Source organism: Bubalus kerabau, chromosome 5, assembly GCF_029407905.1.
Source record: "Bubalus kerabau isolate K-KA32 ecotype Philippines breed swamp buffalo chromosome 5, PCC_UOA_SB_1v2, whole genome shotgun sequence".
NCBI lineage: Eukaryota > Metazoa > Chordata > Mammalia > Artiodactyla > Bovidae > Bubalus > Bubalus kerabau.
Genome location: NC_073628.1, coordinates 13,440,689 through 13,456,809, shown reverse-complemented (window position 1 = coordinate 13,456,809; position 16,121 = coordinate 13,440,689).

The following is a 16,121-nucleotide window of genomic DNA, read 5'->3' as shown; positions in this document are numbered from 1 at the left end:
TTTTCCTGAGCTTTGGTATCATTTTGCTTCTAGTGTCATCTTTGAGTTGTCTTTGGAGGATCTGATACAAAGGCTCTGAGACACCAGTTTGGTATTAGTTGAAGGATGAGAGGGAAAGTGAAATCCTAGCTCCCTAGTCTTGGACTGGGGCACCTTTGAGGCACAACTTATATCCAAAGTTCCCTAAACAAACAGGCTGTAGCTTCCCTCTCCACGACTTGTATGATATCAGACCCAGACTGGTTCATGCTTTTTCATGTCCTGCTTCCCCTGAGACCTCACTGATTTCTCTATGAGAATATTTTTTTCTAATATAAATTGATTTACTTTAATTGGAGGCTAGTTACTTTACAATATGCTAGTGGTTTTGCCATACATTGACATGAATCTGCCACAGGTGTATATGTGCTCCCCACCCTTAATCCCCTTCCCACCTCCCTCCCCATCACATCCCTCTGGGTCATCCAGGTACACCATCCCTAAGCACCCTGTCTCATTCATAAAACCTGGACTGGTGATCCATTTCAGATATGATAATATACATGATTCAATGCCATTCTCCAAAATCATCCCATCCTCGCCCTCTCCCACAGAGTCCAAAAAACTGTTCTATACATCTGTGTCTCTTTTGCTATCTTGCATATAGGGTTATCATTACCATCTTTCTAAATTCCATATATATGTGTTAGTATATTGTATTGGTGTTTTTCTTTCTGGCTTACTTCACTCTGTATAATAGGCTGCAGTTTCACCCACCTCATTAGAACTGATTCAAATGTATTCTTTTTAATGGCTGAGTAATATTCCACTGTGTATATGTACCACTGCTTTCTTATCCATTCGTTTGCTGATGGACATGTAGGTTGCTTCCATGTCCTGGCTATTATAAACACTGCTGTGATGAACATTGGGGTACCCATGTCTCTTTCAATTCTGATTTCCTCAGTGTGTATGACCAGCAGTGGGATTGCTGGGTCATATGGCAGTTCTAGTTCCTTTTTTTTTTTTTAAGGAATCTCCACACTGTTCTCCATAGTGGCTGTACTAGTGTGCATTCCCACCAACAGTGTAAGTGGGTTCCCTTTTCTCCACACCCTCTCCAGCATTTATTGTTTGTAGACTTTTGGATAGCAGCCATTCTGACTGGCATCAAATTGTACCTCATTGTGGTTTTGATTTGCATTTCTCTGATAATGAGCGATGTTGAGCAACTTTTCAGGTGTTTGTTAGCCATCTATATATCTTCTTTGGAGAAATGTCTGTTTAGTCCTTTGGCCCATTTTTTGATTCAGTCGTTTATTTTTCTGGAATTGCACTTCAGGAGTTGCTTGTATATTTTTGAGATTAATTCTTTGTCTGTTGCTTCATTTGCTATGATTTTCTCCCATTCTGAAGGCTTTCTTTTCACCTTGCTTATAGTGTCCTCATTATGCAAAAGGTTTTAAGTTTAATTGGGTCCAATTTGTTTCTTTTTGCTTTCATTTCCAGTACTCTGGGGGTTGGGTCATAGAGGATCCTGCTGTGATTTAGGTCGGAGAGTGTTTTGCCTATGTTTTTCTCTAGGAGTTTCATAGTTTCTGGTTGTACCTTTATGTATTTAATCCATTTTGAGTTTATTTTTGTGTATGGTGTTAGAAAGCGTTCTAGTCTCATTGTTTTACAAGTGGTTGACCAGTTTTCCCAGCAACACTTGTTAAAGAGGTTGTCTTTTCTCCATTATGTATACTTGCCTCCTTTGTCAAAGATAAGGTGTTCATAGGATTATGAATTTACCTCTGGGCTTTCTATTTTGTTTCACTGATCTATATTTCTGTCTTTGTGCCAGTACCATACTGTTTTGATGACTGTAGCTTTGTAGTAGAGCCTGAATTCAGGCAGGTTGATTCCTCCAGTTCCATTCTTCTTTCTCAAGATTGCTTTGGCTATTCGAGGTTTTCTGTATTTCCATACAAATTGTGAAATTATTTTTTTCTAGTTGTGAAAAATACCATTGGTAGCTTGATAGGGATTGCATTGAATCTATAGATTGCTTTGGGTAATATACTCATTTCCACTATATTGATTCTTCTGATCCATGAACATGGTATATTTCTCCATCTATTAGTGTCCTCTTTAATTTCTTTCACCAGTGTTTTATAGTTTTCTATATATAAGTCTTTTGTTTCTTTTTTTTAATTTTATTTTATTTTTAAACTTTACATAATTGTATTAGTTTTGCCAAATATCAAAATAATGTTTCTTTAGTTAGATATATTACTATGTATTTTATTATTTCCATTGCAATGGTGAATGGAATTGTTTCCTTAATTTATTTTTAATTTTCTGATTATTAGTGTATAGGAATGCAAGAGATTTCTGTGTGTGTTTTTATATCCTGCAACTTTACTATATGCATTGATTAGCTAGAGTAATTTTCAGGTGGAATCTTTAGGGTTTTCTATGTGGACTGGAAGAAACACAAGCTGAAATCAAGATTCCCGGGAGAAATATCAATAACCTCAGATATGCAGATGACACCACCCTTATGGCAGAAAGTGAAGACGAACTCAAAAGCCTCTTGATGAAAGTGGAGAGTGAAAAAGTTGGCTTAAAGCTCAAAGTTCAGAAAATGAAGATCATGGCATCTGGTCCCATCACTTCATGGGAAATAGATGGGGAAACAGTGGAAACAGTGTCAGACTTTACTTTTTTGGGCTTGAAAATCACTGCAGATGGTGACTGCAGCCATGAAATTAAAAGACGCTTTGTCCTTGGAAGGAAAGTTATGGCCAACCTAGATAGCATATTCAAAAGCAGAGACATTACTTTGCCAACAAAGGTCCATCTAGTCAAGGCTATGGTTTTTCCAGTGGTCATGTATGGATGTGAGAGTTGGACTGTGAAGAAGGCTGAGCGCCAAAGAATTGATGCTTTTGAACTGTGGTGTTGGAGAAGACTCTTGAGAGTCCCTTGGACTGCAAGGAGATCCAACCAGTCCATTCTGAAGGAGATCAGCCCTGGGATTTCTTTGGAAGGAATGATGCTGAAGCTGAAACTCCAGTACTTTGGCCACCTCATGCGAAGAGTTGACTCATTGGAAAAGACGCTGATGCTGGGAGGGATTGGGGGCAGGAGGAGAAGGGGACGACAGAGGATGAGATGGCTGGATGGCATCACTGACTCGATGGACGTGAGTCTCAGTGAACTCAGGGAGTTGGTGATGGACAGGGAGGCCTGGCGTGCTGCAATTCATGGGGTCACAAAGAGTCGTACACGACTGAGCAACTGATCTGATCTGATCTGATCTGATGTAGAGGATCATGTCATCTGCAAACAGTGAGAGTTTTACTTCTTTTCCAGTCAGGATTCCTTTTATGTATTTTTCTGCCCTGATTGATGTGGCCAAAATGTCCAAAACTATGTTGAATAGTAATGATGAGAGTGGGCACACTTGTCTTATTCCTGACTTTAGGGGAAATGCTTTCAGTGTTTCACCATTGAGGATAATGTTTGCTGTGGGATTGTCATATATAGCTTTTATTATGTTGAGGTATGTTCCTTCTATTCTTGATTTCTGGAGGGTTTTATCATAAATGGATGTTGAATTTTTTAAAAGGCTTTCTCTGCATCTATTGTGATAATCATATGGCTCTTATCTTTCAATTTGTTAATGTGGTATATTATGTTGATTGATTTATGGATATTGAAGAATCCTTGCATCTCTCAGATAAAGCCCACTTGGTCATGATGTATGATCTTTTTAATATGTTGTTGGATTCTGATTGCTAGAATTTTGTTAAGGATTTTTGCATCTATGTTCATCAGTGATATTGGCCTATATGTGGCATCTTTGTCTGGTTTTTGTATTAGGGTGATGGTGGTCTCATATAATGAGTTTGGCAGTTTGTCTTCATCTGCAATTTTCTGGAAGAGTTTGAGTAGGATAGGTGTTAGCTCCTCTCTAAATTTTTGGTAGAATTCAACTGTGAAGCCATCTGGTCCTGGGCTTTTGTTTGCTGGAAGATTTCTGATTACAGTTTCAATTTCCATGCTTGTGATATGTCTGTTAAGATTTTCTATTTCTTCCTGGCTCAGTTTTGGAAAGTTTATTTTTCTAAGAATTTGTCCATTTCTTCCAAGTTGTCCATTTTATTGGCATATAATTGCTGATAGTAGTCTCTTATAATCCTTTGTATTTCTGTTTTGTCTGTTGTGATCTCTCCATTTTCATTTCTAATTTTGTTGATTTGATTCTTCTCCCTTAGTTTCTTGATGAGTCTGGATAATGGTTTGTCAATTTTATTTATCCTCTCAAAGAACCAGCTTTTGGCTTTGTTGATTTTTGCTATGGTCTCTTTTGTTTCATTTACATTTATTTCTGCCCGCATTTTGAAGATTTATTTCCTTCTACTAACCGTGGGTTTCTTCATTTCTTGCTTTTCTAGTTGCTTTAGGTGTAGACTTAGGTTATTTACTTAACTTTTTTCTTGTTTCTTGATGTAAGCCTGTATTCCAATGAACCTTCCCCTTAACAGTGCTTTTACAGTGTCCCAAGTTTTGGGGTTGTTGTGTTTTTGCTTTTATTCATTTCTATGCATATTTTAATTTCCCTTTTCATTTCTTCTGTGGATTGTTGGTTATTCAGCAGCGTGTTGTTCAGCCTCCATATGTTGGAATTTTTAATAATTTTTCTCCTGTAATTGACATCTACTCTTACTGCACTGTAGTGAGAAAAGATGCTTGGAATGATTTCAATTATTTTAAATTTGCCAAGGCTAGATTTATGGCCCAGGATGTGATCTATCCTGGAGAAGGTTCCATATGCATCTGCAAAACAGCTGAAATTGATTGTTTTGGGATGAAATGTCCTATAGATATCAATTAGATCTAACTGGTCTATTGTGTCATTTAAAGTTTGTCTTTCCTTGTTATTTCCTTGTTTAGTTGATCTATACATAGGTGTGAGTGGGATATTAAAGTCTACCACAATTCTTGTGTTATTGTTAATTTCCCCATTTTTTTTTTTAATTTTTTGGCTGCACTAGTTCTTCATTGCTGCTCAGGACTTCTCTATTTGCAGCAAGCTGGGGCTACTCTGTAACTACAGTACACTGGCTTTTAAATCCTGTGTTTTTCTAGATGCAGATCACAGGCTCTAGCGCACTCAGGCTCAGTAGTTGTGGCCTGCCGGTTTAGTTGCCCTGGGGCATTTGAAATCTTCCCAAGTCAGGTCTCAAATGCATATCTTAAAGACTGGATCAAAAGGGAAAACACTATGGAAGGAATTTGAAATACATAACTTTTACATGAAACTTGGCACCATGACCTATTTTTAAAGAGACCAATAGAAGACTGTCCGCTACTTCAGGCAACCTGCTGAGACCAGGACTGATTTAGGTTCCCCTCCCAAGTGTTCCTACAGCATCTTGAAGCTGTCCCCGCCATGTCGCTTTGTTCTTGCTTGAGTTTCTGAAATCCACACTAGACCACAGCTTACAGAGGGCAGAGCTGTCACTTGACTCACCTGGAAGTATACATCAGTAGATCTTGTCTCATTATAACAGAATCTAATGTTTAGGCAAGGCTAACACAAAAATCAGTTATTCTATTATGAGTGTTAGGTTATAGGTTCAACTACTGTAATCGAACCTTAAATAACATTGTCTTAAATACAATACAATTTCAATTCTGTTTCATATAATATTAGTGCAGGTCTCCACAGAAATGGGGACCCACTTCTTTCTTGTCAAATCTTCCACCTATGCTACTTACCTCTGGTCTCATATGGCTGTTCCAGCCCCTGTCATTACATCTGCATTCCAGCTAGTGGGAGAGAAAATAATACTTTCACTTGGAAGTGACATATCATCTCTATTCAAATTCCACTGGCCGAACTATCTTCCATGGTCATGGCAAACCTGGGGGTAGTGGGTCCACAGAAGGGCAGGGGAACGTGATTCTACTACAGAACATTCATGATGAGTAACAAGGGCCACCACCCTTCATTCATATCCCTATAATTCATTCTTCTTTGGTTCTCCCCACACACCTTTCAGCCTGTTTTGGTCTGCAGATATGGACATGGATGAGGTTATAAGAGAGGAAATGGCCCAGGCTGTACAAATATGGAGAAAACAAGAAAGGACATATTATAAAGTATAAAAATGCAAAATCTATAGGAAAGTATGCTTATAATCATAATTTTGCAGTTATACAATTTAAGTATACCTGTGGTTGATGAATCAATTTATAAGATAAAAAATAAGAGAAATGTAAAATATAAATATATTCACTAAACCCAACAAAATAATAAGGCTATATCACATTAAACACATAGTAGTATTAGGATTAGTTTGGATGCACATTGCAAAAAACTAAAACAACCATGACTTTAGAAAGATAAACTGATTTTTCTCTCCCACTGAAACAAAGCTGGAGGTGGGCCAGTGAGAGCTTGGGTGCTATCCATCTCCAAGGTTACATGATTGTCCAATACAACTGCAGGAGTTCCAGCCATCACAACTAAAATCCAGGGAGCAGTTAGGAAGAAGGTAGGGAAGGGAAGAGACTCATCTCTCAGCTAAACCAACTCCTTGAAAGCAGTCTTCCAAGAAATCCCTCTTACAGGTCTGCTTGCATTTCAGGCACCAGTCATGACCAAGAGCACAGGTGGGTTGGAAATGCAGTCCTGTAGCTACTGGGCTCATGGCTATATAACAAATTATTTTGAGTTTTGAAAGAGAAGCAGAGAATAGATCATTTTGTGGGCAGCCAGCACTGTCTACCTAAAAGAACAAATCTTTTCTGAATATATTAGGCTGAACATCTGGGCACAATGTGGGAGCCAGGAGGAAGGAGCAGCAATGAGAAACAGCTAGATGGATCTGAACAGTGCTCCAGAAATAAAGGCAGACTGGTAAGCAGAGATCTTCCAAGGACTGAAGTGAGGATTATACATACCACATGACCCAATTTGGTTTGAATACTGCTTTACCAACTTAGGTCCCAAATCTCTCTCAATTCTTCAGCTTCTAAATATGTAATCTTTGTTACCTCACATTCTGACCTACCTGTCTCACCCTCCTTATTTCTGTTCACATCACTTCTCCATCTGGTCCACCAGCATTGCAAGATCCAGTACTGAAGGAGTTAGCAACACTTTCTAGAAGTGGGTAGGAACAGAATGACTATTTCTACTTTAATATTAGTTTTTCCTGATCAAGGTCTTTTGAAGGACTGATATGGCTACAATTATGGAGAACTCACGTTTTCTCTAAAATCCCAACCAAAGTGTGACTTCCTTGGACCTGGAGGGGATGTGCTCACTTTTGGATCCACAGGTCTTAGCAGGACAGTAAGTCTGCTTTGTATGAATATGTTACATTTGAAAAGGGTGTTCAAAAATCCCAATTTCTTCATAAGTCCAGCAAAATTTCTTAGACAGCCAACTAAAACAAATTGGCTATATATTACTGTAGTTTTGTAGTTTTATGATACTTTTCAAGCAAATAATACATAAAAAACAAACACAAACAATAAAAGAAACATTTTTAATCTTGCAATACCTGGATAGGGCATGGCAACCCACTCTGGTATTCTTGTCTGGACAATCCCCATGGTAAGAGGAGCCTGGCTGACTACAGTCCATATGTTGCCAAATTTGAACACAGCTGAACAACTAAGCACACTTTTAAAAATAGAATAGTAGTACCATCTATATTACCACTGCATTGATGCTTCCTTTCAGACATCGTAGGCCTGAAATAAAAATACTGCACTATTGTACTCCATCAGCTTCCCTTGTATCTCAGTTGGTAAAGAATCTGCCTGCAGTGCAAGAGACCCACGGTCAATCCCTTGGTTGGGAAGATCCCCCGGAGAAGGAAATGACAACACACTCCAATATCCTTGCTGGAAAAATCTCATGGACAGAGGAGCCTGGTGGACTGCAGTCCATGGGGTCGCAAAAAGTCAGGCCTGACTGAGCAACTAACACTTATTGTACTCCATACAGTTCTGTACAGTAAAGTACAGAAAAGCACACCCACTTGTCTGGGACATACCTATGACAATGTGTGTCAGATCTGTGAACTAACTGATATGATTGCACATTAAAATGCACTTTTACATGTTTGAAAGTTTTCAACCTGAAGGTTTATTTGTAACAGACTTGCTACACAGGTGTTCAGTGAATGTATGTAGTGAATGAACAAAAGAGGAGAGTAAGGAGCTGCCTGTTCTTTCCATTTTTGCATGTATTATGGCCACTCTGAATAGGAATTCCATTGAGCATAATTGAGGCCTGCTGTATAAGAACATCACTGCAAGTGACAGAGGACCATGATTCCAGAATGTGGCACAAGAGCCATGGTTGGTTGAAAAGAGCCAAGAGTGCAATATAGGAGGAAACAAGTTTTCACTGGTCTATGTGAAAAACTCAGCAAATATCATCTGGATTTGTTTGTAGTGATTGAGCTGTGGTTTAGAGGAGCAGTCTCTGTTGCTCAGTATGAGCAAAGAGAGGAGAATGAACCACGAAAATCGAACATTGGTCCCAGGTCAAGTATATCTAGTATTGAAGAGATGTAAGTCCTGTCAATGTATCTGCCCCTTCCTGGAAAGAATTAGAGTAGTAAAGGAGGGAAGGTCCATACTATGCTAGCACCTTATTCTTCTTCTGTCCAGTGAACATTGATTTCCAATGCAATTTCTTTATAAACAGAGGATGTACTTGATATGATTGAAGTCTTCTAATTTACTCTTCCATATAAACTTTTGGCGCTGTTCTGTGCCCAGGCACATGGGGCTCTGGAGCCTGGCAGGCTCTGTTTCGGCTGCAGAGTGCAGTATAAGGGGATCTGCTGTCATCTGGGGCCTGGGGTATATCTTCAGTCTAGGTTCACATCTGAGGGGTTAACTCTAGTTGGGTTTAATTCTATCATCTTGCTCTTTATCTTCAGTTTGTCTCATGTTCTTTCTTCCCATGTCTCTTTTTATCCCTGACTTCTTTGTGACTGAGTAGTTTTTATGATTACCTTTTATAGACTTTGTCACTTTATTAACTGTAACTTTTTTTAAGCAGTTTTAAGATCCATGGTATGCATCGTTAACTTTCCAGTCTATCATTATTAATTATGATAATTATTAATAATTATTAAATTATATATTTATTTATCATTTCTTTGGCTGTGTTGAGTCTTAGTGTGGCATGCAAGATGTTCCTTGTGGTAGAGACTCTCTATTTGAGGAGGGCAAGCTCAGTACTTCCAGCATGTAAACTCTATTTGAGACATGCAGGCCTAGTTGCTCAGTGGCATGTGGGATTTGAGTTCTCTGGCAAAGAAACAAACCAGCATCCCCTGCATTGCAAAGCAGATCCTTAACCACTGGGCCACTGGGAAAGTCATTATATTTACCTTTTAATATATATATTACTTGTTTATCATTTGGGGTACTGTTCCTTCCCCCTGTAGATCCAGATTTCCCCTTCTTTTTAAATTCCTTCTGACTTGAGACCTTTTATAAAACGTTTATTACATGGGGCTGTTGGTGGTGATGCAGTCTTGTAGTTGTTGTACGTCTGAGAAAGTATTTTACCTTGTTTTTGATATGTATTTTTCTTGGGTATAGAATTCTGAGTCAATTCTATTTCTCTCAGCACTCTAAGATGTGGTGCCAGTGTCCTCTGGCCAACATTGTTTCATATGCCTAATCTGCTGTCATTCCCATTTTTTGTTCTGTGTCTGTTTTTCCTTCTGGTTACATTTGTTTGGTTGATTGTTTAAGCAATAAATTATGATGTGCCTTTGTATTGTTGTCATACTTCTTGTCCTTGAGTTAATTGAACTTCTGTATTTATGGGTTTAAAGCTTTCATCATACCTGGAAATTTTTTCTGCCAGTAAGTATGAAGTTCTTTTCTCTATTCTCCTGTCTTTAACTTCCTGTTGGATTCCATCTACATATATTTTAGTATTCTTAAAGTTGTTAAAGTTCTGTGATGGACAATTAATTTTTTCCCACATTCTTTCCATTACTATTTTCCATGTCTCTATTTAACATATTCAATACTCTTCAGCTTCAGGAATATAAGGATTATTGTTGTAGTGAGCATTTTAATGTCCTTTCCTGCTAATTATGTAATGTATATTTTTAACTGTGTTTTTACTAATTGATTTTTCCATCATTATGGATATTTTCTAGCTTCTTTGCACATCCAGGATTTTTTTTTCTTTTTAAATTTATTTATCTTTATTTGAGGATAATTACTTTACAATATGCTGATGGAACTAGGACATCATTGCAAGTTACAGAGGACCAAGATTCCAGGACGTGGCACAAGAGCCATGGTTGGTTGAAAAGAGCCAGAAGTGCAAAAGAGAAGGAAACAATTTTTCACTGGTGTATGTGAAAGACTCAGCAAATATCGTCCAGATTTGTTTGTGGTGATTGAGAGTGTTTTTACTGATTGATTTTTCCCTCATTTTGGATATTTTCTTACTTCTTTGCACATCTGGATTTTTTTTCTTTTTAAATTTATATATTTTAGTTAAAGGATAATTACTTTATAATATTGTGAAGGAACTAGGACAAATACTTTCACAATTTATATGGAAATTTTAAATTAGATGCTGAATGTGGTCATTTTTACCCTTTAGATGCTGGATGTTTTTTAATTATTATAAATTATTCCTGGCACTGTTTACAAGCACTGTCAATTTCTTGGAAACAGTTGTACTTTTTGAAGGCTTGCTGTTCATTTTTTTAAGCTGAGATGAGACCAGCCTTTCAGTTCAGTTCAGTCACTCAGTCGTGTCCTACTCTTTGCGACCCCATGAATCACAGCACGCCAGGCCTCCCTGTCCATCACCAACTCCCGGAGTTCACTGAGACTCACGTCCATCGAGTCAGTGATGCCATCCAGCCATCTCATCCTCTGTCGTCCCCTTCTCCTCCTGCCCCCAATCCCTCCCAGCATCAGAGTCTTTTCCAATGAGTCAACTCTTCGCATGAGGTGGCCAAAGTACTGGAGTTTCAGCTTTAGCATCATTTCTTCCAAGGAAATTTCAGGGCTGATCTCCTTCAGAATGGACTGGTTGGATCTCCTTGCAATCCAAGAGACTCTCAAGAGTCTTCTCCAACACCACAGTTCAAAAGCATCAATTCTTCAGCACTCAGCCTTCTTCACAGTCCAACTCTCAAATCCATACATGACCACAGGAAAAACCATAGCCTTGACTAGATGGACCTTTTTTGGCAAAATAATGTCTCTGCTTTTGAATATGCTATCTAGGTTGGTCATAACTTTCCTTCCAAGGAGTAAGAGTCTTTTAATTTCATGGCTGCAGTCACCATCTGCAGTGATTTTCAAGCCCAAAAAAGTAAAGTCTGACACTGTTTCCACTGTTTCCCCATCTATTTCCCATGAAGTGATGGGACCAGATGCCATGATCTTCATTTTCTGAACTTTGAGCTTTAAGCCAACTTTTTCACTCTCCACTTTCATCAAGAGGCTTTTGAATTCGTCTTCACTTTCTGCCATAAGGGTGGTGTCATCTGCATATCTGAGGTTATTGATATTTCTCCCGGGAATCTTGAGTCCAGCTTGTGTTTCTTCCAGTCCAGTATTTCTCATGAAGTACTCTGCATATAAGTTAAATAAGCAGGGTGACAATATACAGCCTTGACGTACTCCTTTTCCTATTTGGAACCAGTCTGTTGTCCCATGACCAGCCTTTAGACCAGGTTTATTATTCCTCACTAGCAAGGCAATATTGTCTTCAAGGCCCTACTGATGTCATAGGAATTATGAATAATTTCCACTCTGGTAGGTGAGGACACAATTAGACTTGGCTCAATTTGAGGCTCAAGGCTTGTTCGCTAAATTCTGACCAGTACTATCAACTCTCCACTGAAAACTGGAGGGGTATCATCTGTACCTTCCCACAGTTCTATCTGTGTAACTTTCTCTTGTGAGTTCTTAACGATCTAGAGTCTCAAATCTTTATTCTTCGGGAGACTGTGTGTCTCTGCCTAGATATCCCCTTCCATGCAGGTGTTGGAAACTATTTCTAGAGTTGGGACAATAGTAGAACTCACCTTGATTGCACCCCACCCTACCCCCAGGAATCCATTCTTGGCTGCCAGATGTTTTATGTAAAAAAACTACTCTTTCATTTATCTTGTCTATTTTGGAGTTGTTTGAGACAGGTGGATAAATGTGTCCTTTGCTCCTCTATGTCTACCAAAATGGAGGTCCCCTTGCAATCAGAACTCACTGTATGCCTTGTGAATGCTAGGCACTGACTCTTGTGCAAGGGTTTAGACTTGATTGGGGATAAGTTTTTGGGCCTTAGGGAGCCCCAGTCTTGCTGAGAAACATGCCAATTACAAATAGTATTTGCTATGGGATATGCTCAATTCAGTTCAGTTGCTCAGTCATGTCCGACTCTTTGCAACCCCATGGACTACAGCATGCCAGGCCTCCCTGTCCTTCACCAACTCCAGAAGCTTGCTCAAACTCATGTCCATTAAGTCAGTGATGCCATCCAACCATCTCATCCTCTGTCATCCTCTTCTCCTCCTGCCTTCAATCTTTCCCAGCAACAGGGTCTTTCCTAATGAGTCTGCTCTTGACATCAGTTGGCCACAGTATTGGAGCTTCAGGTTCAGATTCAGTCCTTCCAGTGAATATTCAAAATTGATTTCCTTTATCATTGACTGGTTGGAGGTCCTTGCAGTCCAAAGGACTCTCAAGAGTCTTGTCCAACACCACAGTACAGAACCATCAATTCTTCATCACTCACAACTCCTTATGGTGCAACTATCACATCCATACATGACAAATGGAAAATCATAGCTTTGATTACACTGAACTTTTTTAGCAAAGTAATGCCTCTGCTTCTAAAAATGCTGTCCAGGTTTGTCATAGCTTTTTTTTTTTTTTTTTTTCAAACAAGCAAGCATCTTTTAATTTCATAGCTGCAGTCATCATCTGCAGTGATTTTGGCGCCCCTAAAAATAAAGTCTCTCACTGTTTCCATTGTTTCCCTATCTATTTGCCATGAAGTGATGTGACGAAATTCCATGATCTTCATTTTCTGAATGGGGAGTTTCAGCCAGATGTTTCACTCTCCTCTTTCACTTTCATCAAGGGGCCTTTTAGTTCCTTTTCACTTTTTGCCATAAGGGTGGTGTCATCTGCATATCTGAGGCTATTGATATTTCTCCTGGAAATCTTCATTCCAGTTTGTGCTTCATCCAGTTGGGCATTTCTCATGATGTACTCTGCATATAAGTTAAGTAATCAGGGTGACAATATACAGCCTTGACATACTCCTTTCCTGATTTGGAACCAGTCTGCTGTTCCACGTTCAGTTCTCGCTGTTGCTTCTTGATGTGCATACAGATTTCTTAGAAGGCAGATAAGATGGTATAGTATTCCAATCTCTGTAAGTTTTCCACAGTTTGTTGTGATCCACACAGTCAAAGCCTTTTGCAAAGTCGATGAAGCAGAGGTAGGTGTTTTTCTGCAATTTTCTTGCTTTTTCTATGATCCAGAGGATGTTGGCAATTTGATCTCTGGTTCCTCTGCCTTTTCTAAATCCAGCTTGAACATATCCATTTCACAGTTCATGTACTGTTGAAGACTTGCTCAGAGAAATTACTTTGGTAGCATGTGAGATGAGTGCAACTGTGTGGGAGATGAACATTCTTTCAAATCGCCTTTCTTTTGGATTGGAATGAATACGAGCTTTCCAGTCCTGTGGCCACTGCTGAGTTTTCCAAATTTACTAGCATACTGAATGCAGCAGTTTAGCAGCATCATCTTTTAGGATTTGAAATAGCTCGACTTCAATTCCATTACCTCCACTAGCTTTGCTTATAGTAATACTTCTGAAGGCCCACCTGATATGCATCTCAGGATGTCTAGCTCTAGGTGAGTGATCACACCATTGTGGTTATCTGGGTCATTAATATCTTTTTTGTACAGTTCTATGTATTTTTTCAATCTCTTCTTAATATCTTCTGATTCTATTATCTCCATATCATTTCTGTCCTTTATTGTGCCCACCTTTGCATGAAATGTTCCCTCCTTATCTATAATTTTCTTGAGCAGATCTCTGGTCCTTCCGATTCCATTGTTTTCCTCTATTTCTTTGCACTGATAACTTAGGAAGGCTTTTTTAAAAATCTTTCCTTGCAATTCTTTGGAACTCTGCATTCAGATGGGTATCTCTTTCTTTTCTCCTTTGCCTCCTGCTTCTCTTCTTTTCTAAGTTATTTGTAAGATCTTCTCAGACAACCGTTTTGCATTTCTTTTTCTTAGGATGGTCTTGACATGGTATGTACAGATCAAAAAACGAAGATCATGACATCCCATTCCATTACTTCATGGCAAATATATGGAGAAACAATGAAAACAGTGACAGGCTTTATTTTCCTGAGCTCCAAAATCACTGGAGATAGTGACTGCAGTTGTGAAAAAAGAGACGCTGATCCTTGGAAGATAAAGCTATTAAAAACCTAGACAGCATACTAAAAAGCAGAGACATTATTTACCAGCAAAGGTCTGTATAGTCAAAGCTATGGTTTTGCCAGAAGTTGTGATGGGTGTGATAGTTGGACCATAAAGAAAGCTGAGCACAAAAGAATTGATGCTTTTAGACTCTGGTGTTGGACAAGACTCTTGAGAGTCACTTGGACTGCAAGCAGATCCAATCAGTCCACCCTAAAAGATATCAATCCTGAATATTCATTGGAAGGACTTATGCTGAAGTTCAACCTCCAATACTTTGGCCACCTGATGGGAAGAACTGACTTAGTAGAAAAGTCCCCAATGCTGGGAAAGATTAAAGGCAGGAGGCAAAGGGGAAGACAGAAGATGAAATCGTTGGGTGGCATCACCAACTTGACGAACATGAGTTTGAGCAAGCTCCAGAAGTTGGTGTTGGACAGGGAAGCCTGGTGTGCTGCACTCCATGATATAGTAAGAAGTTAGCATGATATAGCAAGTCCTCTGAACTGATGTACAGAGGACAATCAGGGAGCAGGCAGAAGTCTTTGAGGAAGGAACAGTTCCTGGATAGCTGACAATGATAGGTTGGTAGGCCTTTTCAAGCAAGAGAAGCTGTAAGGAGGCAATTCTATTCCAGGTTCAGAGAATGGTAAGAGAAAGGCAGGGCAGCAGTGCTGGGATTTCCCAGGGGGCAATATCCCTGTTCTATTAAACTTTATCAATGCTCAATATTGTTAGGTGACTGGAGACATGAGTTTTGTTTTGGAAGTGGTAGAGCAATATTCAATGCAAAGACTGATGCTGAAGATGAAGCTCCAAAATTTAGGCCACCTGATGTGGAGAGCCAGCACACTGGAAAAGACCCTGATGCTGGGAAAGATTGTTGGCAGAAAGAGAGGTGTCAAAAGGATGAGATGATGAGGTGGCTTCACTGACTCAATGGACATGAGTTTGAGGAAACTCCACAAAATAGTGAAAGACAAGGAAGCCTGTTTTGCTGCCGTACATGTAACCACAAAGTGTCAGACATGACTTAGCAACTGAAAAATACCAGTGAGGACACAGGGTCCAGTGAAGCCTCTGGCCCTGGTGGGAATAGAGAAAGATTTAGGTGGAAGGGGAGGCTTCCCATCCTCTGGTACAAGCCCTTGAATCCAAGGCAAGGAGCACAAGATTTTGAATGTGTTACCGAACATTGTTTTCTAAAAAAACAAAAGCTGTTTTCTGCATAAGTGAGGGCTTTGACTGAGTTTGTTCTCCAGATTTTACTGACGGATGTGGAAAAGATCTGGATTGGGTAAGTCTGCAAAAACCAGGTGACCAGATGCTGGAGGGCCAGGCTTGTGGTAGACATTCTGCACTAGGTGGAAAATGAATCCAGAGGAAAATTGTCCCATCTAGAGTTTACATGCCAATGTATCAGATTGTTGTGGCAGATCACTTCAGTATTGTTTTGAGGTAAGGGAGAAATGTATGATGGGTAGTTTGCTTTTGTCAATTTCTGTGGGTAGTTAGATGAGTAAATGTCTGGTTCCTTCAATGCCCAGTTGGAATCATGCTTGGAAAAGCAAACTAGATCAGGTCCACACATATTTCCTCACTAAACAGCAGGCATAGGAAGGTTT